Here is a 7,692-nt window from a genome sequence, read left to right as displayed (position 1 = left end):
TCTCCAGAATTGCTGATGCTCCACAGTGAGTCCACCCGCAGCTCCAGAGTAGACACGCGGTCAAACAAGTGCTGCAGCTGGACAGACTTCTTGCAAGTGTAAGTTTAGAAAACCTTTACAAGGATTTGCAAGGTTTGAGCTGCTTGGACATGAGAACGAAACTGAATAGGCTTCGTCAGCTTCCCAGGAGTTTCAGTGCTTATGTTTGGCCTCACAGAAGCTTATAAAATCATGAGGAAGACAGACAGAGTAAATAGTCAGGCAGCACTTCTTCACAAGACACGCTAGTTCAAATCTACATAGCAAACGTTTAATGTGAGAGAGGAAATTTTTAAAAGGGATGTGAGGGACACATGTTTTTTTCACACAGAAATTTTGTGTGTGTAGAATGACTTGCCACATTTAGTGGCAGAGTCTGGTGCACTCACAACAGTTCAAAGGCATCTGAATGGGTGTACAGACAGGAAGACCTCGGAGAGATAAGGCACAAATATTGGCAGAAATGTATGGATTAATTTCGGTTATCTATTCAGCAAGGGCAAGTTGGATCGCGGGATTTGTTTCCATTCTCGACAAGTCTGAGATGCTCCAGCCACCGGCAACAGTTTGAATACACCATTTGCAAAAAAAAACGCATGTTGTTTGTTACTCAGCCAGCGAGTTTGGTTATTTTATTTGGAGGGTGGATGAGCCCAACCGATCCAGAGCTGAAGGTTTTCCGGATATTTGCTGCCAATGACCATTCTTCTTGACACTTTCCCAAGTTCGCCATCAAAGATATTGGCTGAAGAAAAATACCTCTCGTATCGCATTACCCACTTTGCTCTCCAGCGAATCCAAAAACTGAAAGCTCTTAACGTGGAACAGAATCAAAACTGAAAAGGCAGTACCATGATCAGACACACCGAAGCTTAAGTGCTGTCTGTGAGGCACTGTAAGTCGTCTCTGACATGAACTGTTCGCACAAATAACAGCAATGCATTTTCCAAACCTACTGGAGATTTAGTGTATTGCCAAGTCCCAGAAAGTGCTCAAGTATAATAAAACAAAACACAACAACGAACCATTAAAAGTGAACATTTCCAATTACATCCGTGATTTAAATTAGGCCATCAATGCGCCGGTGCCCCCATCTGATTGAGAGAGCCAATCACCTTTCTCCCTCACCAGGACAGTAATGAAGGAATTTTCTGATCTAAAATCAGGTTTCCAGCTTCTGCAGTCCTCACTTTTGCCTAGTTCCTTCAGTGTCGCTGGTTCCCAATTCAAGAACTCCATCTCTAGCGGTTTCATGTCTGTACCTCCATGCTGTGGAGTTGAAGAGTGAAGAAAAGTAACTCACCCCTTCCATCTCTGGGGTAATTAGGGACTGAAAGTGAATCGTATCACATTGAAGTACATCTACAAGCGACTTAATCTCTGTCTTTTATTGGGAACCATCTCTTTCATTGTAACCATCAGGAAAGACCATTTCGATCGCTAAAAAAAAGAAATGAATATGTCACTAATATTTGTTTGTTTCATGTCCAAGAATACTCAGATCAATAGCTCCCTTGATTACCTCTGCTGGTCATGTTCACAAAGAGATCTAGCAAATTGCCACGTGTGACTTTCCTTTCAATAAATAATTTTGAATCAATTTGGCTGCAAATATCTTTTCCTAACTTTGTGCTTTTCTTCTTTTACATTGGTGTCTCGCACCTTACAAATGACAGCAAAGGTATGAATGGAGATGGAACCATTTAACTCAAGTCAGTGGCAGCTTTCAATGAGATCACGGCTGATTTGGTCAGGGCTCAAGGGCGCAGTGCTGTCTGTAGTCATGGCTGAGTGGTTAAGGTGATGGATTAGAAATCCATTGGGGTTGTCCTACGTAGGTTCGAATCCTGTTGACGACGTTATGGATGCGTCCCTGCTGTGACAAGTCAAAGTTCAAAAACTCTGTTTTGCAAACCAGGCCTGTAATTTGATTGGACTTGGGAAACTTGAGTTCTTCATCAGAAATGCTCCACATTTAAAACATTATCTCTGTTTCTCTTTCCAGATACACTGCTCGACACATCGGGTTTCTGCAGTTGTTATTGAACGTCCTGAGCAGAAGTGCTGCTTTTCATTAGATTCCTTTCATCCCTTGTCCTCTGTTCTCTGACTCTGGTCATTGGCAACACTTCCTACTGCTCGTCAGAGTGATCATTCCCCACCGCTCCCTCTCCCATCATTACAAACAACCGCAGGAAATTGCCACTTAACCATCTTTGTTCCAAAGTGAAACTCACCAGCAGAGGAACTCTCTCCACCAAACGGGACTTCTCATCCCTGGACATGGTGCAAGCCAGAGGATTGTGAAGAGATATTTTGAAAATATTGTCAGTTGCCAGTTGGAAAATGTTTAGGAATCAAACTATATATCTTAGGCTTCAGCTTTGGAAATCTTGAGAAACCCTTTGGGAAATGGAATCATAGGAGATTGAAGAAGTGTAAATTGTCAGTCCGAGTAGAGGAAGGGACATTGACTCTGATGTTCTCGGAACAGGAATGATCAGAGACATTGAAAGAATTCTCGCTCCCGTACGCGATGAATACAAACTTCATCTGGACTGTGGGACAATGAAAAACTCAGGAACACTCAAGACAATATCCAAATATTGACTGAGATCACTACAGTACGAGTACTATAGATGGGTCAGTTTTTGTCCAGTGTGTGCGGGAGGGCTTCCTGACACTGTATGTAGACATGCCTTCAAGGGAAGAAGCCACTTTCGATTTAGTACTGGGTAACGAGCCTGGCCAGGTTTTAGATTTGGAAGTAGGTGAGCATTGTGGAGACAGCGATCACGATTCTCTCAGGTTTACTTTCGTGATGGAAAGGGATAGGTGTCCTCCACGGAGCAAGAGTTTCAGCTGGTGGAAGGGAAATCACGATGCAATAAGGTAAGATTTAGGAAGCGTAGAGTTGGGTAGGAAACTGTAGGGGGTGAGCACATTAAAAATGTGGAGCTTATTCAAGGAAAAGCTCCTGTGTGTCCTAGATAAGTATGTACCTGTCAGGCAGGGAGGAAGATATAGAACGCGTGAGCCGTGCTTTACTAAGGAAGTGGAAACCCTGGTCAAGAAGAACAAGAAGTCTTATGTTAGGACAAAACGTGAAAACTCAGTTCGAGCGCTCGAGGGTTCCAACGATCTCAGGAAAGACCTAAAAAGAGAGCTGAGAAGAACCAGGAGGAGACATGAGAAGTTGTTGGCAGATAGGATCAGGGTTAACCCTAAGGCTTTCCATAGGTATGTCAGGAATAAAAGAATGACGAGAGTTAAATTTGGGACAATCAAGGATAATAGTGGGAAGTCGTGTGTGGAGTCAGTGGAGATAGAGGAAGCACTAAATAAATATTTTTCGACAGAGTTCGCTATAGATAATGAAAATGTTGGCAAGGAAGATACAGAGATACTTGCGTCTAGACTAGAAGAGATTGAGGTTCACAAGGAAGAGATATTAGAAATACTGCAGAGTGTGAAAATAGATAAGTCAGCTGGGCCGGATGGGATCTATCTGATGTTGTTTAGCAAATGCACTGCAGGAAGGTACAAATCAAGCTGATGCTTACAACGGCTCGTTTTGAGCCGCTAATTTGCAGTGAAGTGGCGGCGCCAATAAAAGGTGTCACGCAGCTCGTCTAATTCCACATCCTGAGCTCGAAATGACCAGATGTCTCTCGCTGGGTTTCGGCAGGGTCTTGCTTAGACGACACCATGACACGTTTTCACTGGAGTAGATCATGAAATCGCGTCGTGACTGAAAAAAACGATGGAAACTTCCAGCACAGAAGGAGGCGACCCTGAAGCAGGCAGCTGCGGACAAATGTTTCTCCTTTGCCAGTGAAAGGCACTACTTTACAAATTGGAAACTTCGAAGTGAAGCAGTCTTGGTGATTATCTTCGTTGCTTGTTCACCTTTTTAATTCTGATTCCGTCGACATTCTGCCAGCGGTGAGCGTGTTTTTTGGGCCAGTGGCTTAATGGATAACGCGTCTGTACTTCGGATACAGAAGTTTGCACGTTCGCGTCGTACCTCGCTCGAGGGGAATGTCTCACTTTAACCGTGCCCCATGTTGACGCTCCCTTGCGAAGTCCTGCCGGGACATTGCTTCTGTGCTTCCGCATTTAAAACTTGCATTTGTCCTATTGTCCATTTCAAATTCCAGCTCACCATAACGTAGACCTATGTCGGTTTGGGGGTACCTTTCTGTGTGTCTCCATTTGTGGGTGAAAATGAGCATGAGTTCTTCAAAAGAGTTGCAAGTCGTTGTGGACGTGTGATACTGCTGCCCCATTCTTGTGCCATTTAAGAACACAGGATAAAGTAATTGGCATTTGCCCTGGGAACATTAGAACACACGAGACTTTGGGCCAAAGTTGGAAACTGCGACTAGAATCGATGGCTTTCTGATTCGCCGCAATGCACACAGGCGGAATGGCCTTTTCCCACTTTGTAAATCTACGAAGACAAGTTGAAAATAATCTACAATGAAAATGTTCAGAAAGGGAGTTTTATTTACACCAAATACGATAGTATCTATCGCCTTTTCTTGTTATTTACTTGTGAGGATTCGGTACTCTCAGCACCGTGGCCTGAATCATGTTCCCGCTCATGGAATGGTTGTATTGTTCAGCTAACGTATCGGTGTACCAGTACTTCTGCCGATTTTCCGATGCTAACAGGTCATTGGTTTTGTCCAAAACATTATGAATGTTAACATAATACAAATAGCTGCAGTTGCTGGAAATCTGAGTCAAAAACGAAAATTGTTTGCGGAACACAGAAAGACTGGCAACAGAATCGTCGACTTTCCTGCTCCTCGGATGCTGCTGTTCTTTTCCAGCATTTTCTGATCTAAAATCAGGCTTCCAGCATCTGCAGTCCTCACTTTTGCCTAGTTCCTTCAGTGTCGCTGGTTCCCAATTCAAGAACTCCATCTCTAGCGGTTTCATGTCTGTACCTCCATGCTGTGGAGTTGAAGCGTGAAGAAAAGTAACACACCCCCTCAATCTCTGGGGTAATGAGGGGCTGAAAATGAATCGTATCACATTGAAGTATATCTACATGCTACTTAATCTCTGTCTTTTATTGGGAACCATCTCTTTCATTGTAACCATCAGGAAAGACCATTTCGATCGCTAAAAAAAGAAATGAATATGTCATTAACCTTTGTTTGTTTCATGTCCAAGAATACTCAGATCAATAGCTCCCTTGATTCCCTCTGCTGGTCATGTTCGCAAAGAGATACAGCAAATTGCCAAGTGTGATTTTCCTTTCAATAAATAATTTTGAATCAATTTGGCTGCAAATATCTTTTCCTAACTTTGTGCTTTTCTTCTTTTACATTGGTGCCTCGCACCTTACAAATGACAGCAAAGGTATGAATGGAGATGGAACCATTTAACTCAAGTCAGTGGCAGCTTTCAATGAGATCACGGCTGATTTGGTCAGGGCTCAAGGGCGCAGTGCTGTTTGTAGTCATGGCTGAGTGGTTAAGGTGATGGATTAGAAATGTATTGGGGTTGTCCCACGTAGGTTCGAATCCTGTTGACGACGTTATGGATGCTTCCCTGCTGTGACAAGTCAAAGTTCAAAAACTCTGTTTTGCAAACCAGGCCTGTAATTTGATTGGACTTGGGAAACTTGAGTTCTTCATCAGAAATGCTCCACATTTAAAACATTATCTCTGTTTCTCTTTCCAGATACACTGCTCGACACATCGGGTTTCTGCAGTTGTTATTGAACGTCCTGAGCAGAAGTGCTGCTTTTCATTAGACTCCTTTCATCCCTTGTCCTCTGTTCTCTGACTCTGGTCATTGGCAACACTTCCTACTGCTCGTCAGAGTGATCATTCCCCACCGCTCCCTCTCCCATCATTACAAACAACCGCAGGAAATTGCCACTTAACCATCTTTGTTCCAAAGTGAAACTCACCAGCCGAGGAACTCTCTCCACCAAACGGGACTTCTCATCCCTGGACATGGTGCAAGCCAGAGGATTGTGAAGAGATATTTTGAAAATATTGTCAGTTGCCAGTTGGAAAATGTTTAGGAATCAAACTATATATCTTAGGCTTCAGCTTTGGAAATCTTGAGAAGCTCTTTGGGAAATGGAATCAGAGGAGAATGAAGAAGTGTGAACTGTCGGTCCGAGTAGAGGAAGGGACATTGACTCTGATGTTCTCGGGACAGAAACTGATCTGAGACATTGAAAAAATTCTCGCCTACGTACGTGAGGAATGCAAACTTCATCTGGACTCTGGGACAATGAAAAACTCTGGAACACTCAAGCCAATATCCAAATATTGACTCGGATCACTACAGTACGAGTAATATAGATGGGTCAGTTTTTATTCAGTAAGTGCAGGAGGGCTTCCTGACACAGTATGTAGACATGCCTTCAAGGGAAGGAGCCGCTTTCGATTTAGTACTTGGTTACGAGCCTCGCCAGGTTTTAGATTTGGAAGTAGGGGAGCACGTTTGAGACAGCGATCACAATTCTCTCAGGTTTACTTTCGTGATGGAAAGGGATAGGTGTACTCCACGGAGCAAGAGTTTCAGCTGGTGGAAGGGAAATTATGATGCAATGAGTTAAGATTTAGGAAGCGTAGCATCGGGTAGGAAACTGTAGGGGGTGAGCACATTAAAAATGTGGAACTTATTCAAGGAAAAACTCCTGTGTGTCCTAGATAAGTGTGTACCTGTCAGGCAGGGAGGAAGATATTGAACGCATAAGCCGTGTTTTACTAAGGAAATGGAACCCCTGGTCAAAAAGAACAAGAAATCTTATGTTAGAACAAAACGTGAAAACTCAGTTCGAGCGCTCGAGGGTTTCAACGACATCAGGAAAGACCTAAAAAGAGAGCTGAGGAGAGCCAGGAGGAGACATGAGAAGTTGGTGGCAGATAGGATCAGGGTTAACCCTAAGGCTTTCCATAGGTATGTCAGCAATAAAAGAATGACGAGAGTTAAATTTGGGACAATCAAGCATAATAGTGAGAAGTTTTGATTGGAGTAAGAAGAGAAAGAGGAAGCACTAAATAAATATATTTCGAAATTGTTTGCGATAGAAAAAGTAAATGTTGGCGACGAAGATATATAGATACTTGCGTCTAGTGTAGTAGATATTGAGGTTCACAATGATTAGGTGATAGATATACTGAAGAGTATGAAAACAGACAAGTGCCCTGGGCCGGATGGGATCTGTCCTAGGATCCTCTGGGAAGCAAGGGAAGAGATTGATGAGCATTTGGAATTGATCGTCAAATCATCGTTGTCTACAGGAATAGTGCCTGTGAAATGCAGCATAGCATATGTTGTTCCCTTATTCAAAAAGTTTCATCGAGACAACCCTGGGTAATTGCAGACCAGTGAGTCTCACTGCAGTTGTTGGTAACGTGTTGGAAAAGGTTATTAAAGATAGGATTTATGACCATCTCGATAGGAATAATCTGATCAGGGACATTCAGCACGGTTTTTTGAAGGGTAGGCCTTGCCTAACGAATATTGTTGACTTTTTTGACAAAGTGACCAAACAGGTAGATGACAGTAACCCGGTTGATATGGTGTATATGGGTTTCAGCAAGTTGTTCGATAAGTTTGCCCACAATAGACTATTATACAAAATGCAGAGGAATGGAACTGTGGGAGAGATTGCAG

General features: G+C 43.1%; 1 non-coding gene across 1 annotated transcript; it reads left to right on the top strand.

Annotated features, from left to right (window-relative positions):
- Nucleotides 1-1,816: 1,816 nt before the first annotated feature.
- trnas-aga (transfer RNA serine (anticodon AGA)) lies at nucleotides 1,817-1,898 on the top strand. Its single transcript has one exon. It is a non-coding gene; the product is annotated as a tRNA-Ser (tRNA).
- The last annotated feature ends 5,794 nt before the right edge of the window (nucleotides 1,899-7,692 follow it).

Source organism: Chiloscyllium punctatum, chromosome 30 (genome assembly GCF_047496795.1).
Source record: "Chiloscyllium punctatum isolate Juve2018m chromosome 30, sChiPun1.3, whole genome shotgun sequence".
Classification (NCBI taxonomy): domain Eukaryota; kingdom Metazoa; phylum Chordata; class Chondrichthyes; order Orectolobiformes; family Hemiscylliidae; genus Chiloscyllium; species Chiloscyllium punctatum.
Note: the sequence above shows the minus strand (reverse complement) of the source record. Positions and strands in the feature narration are given on the sequence as shown.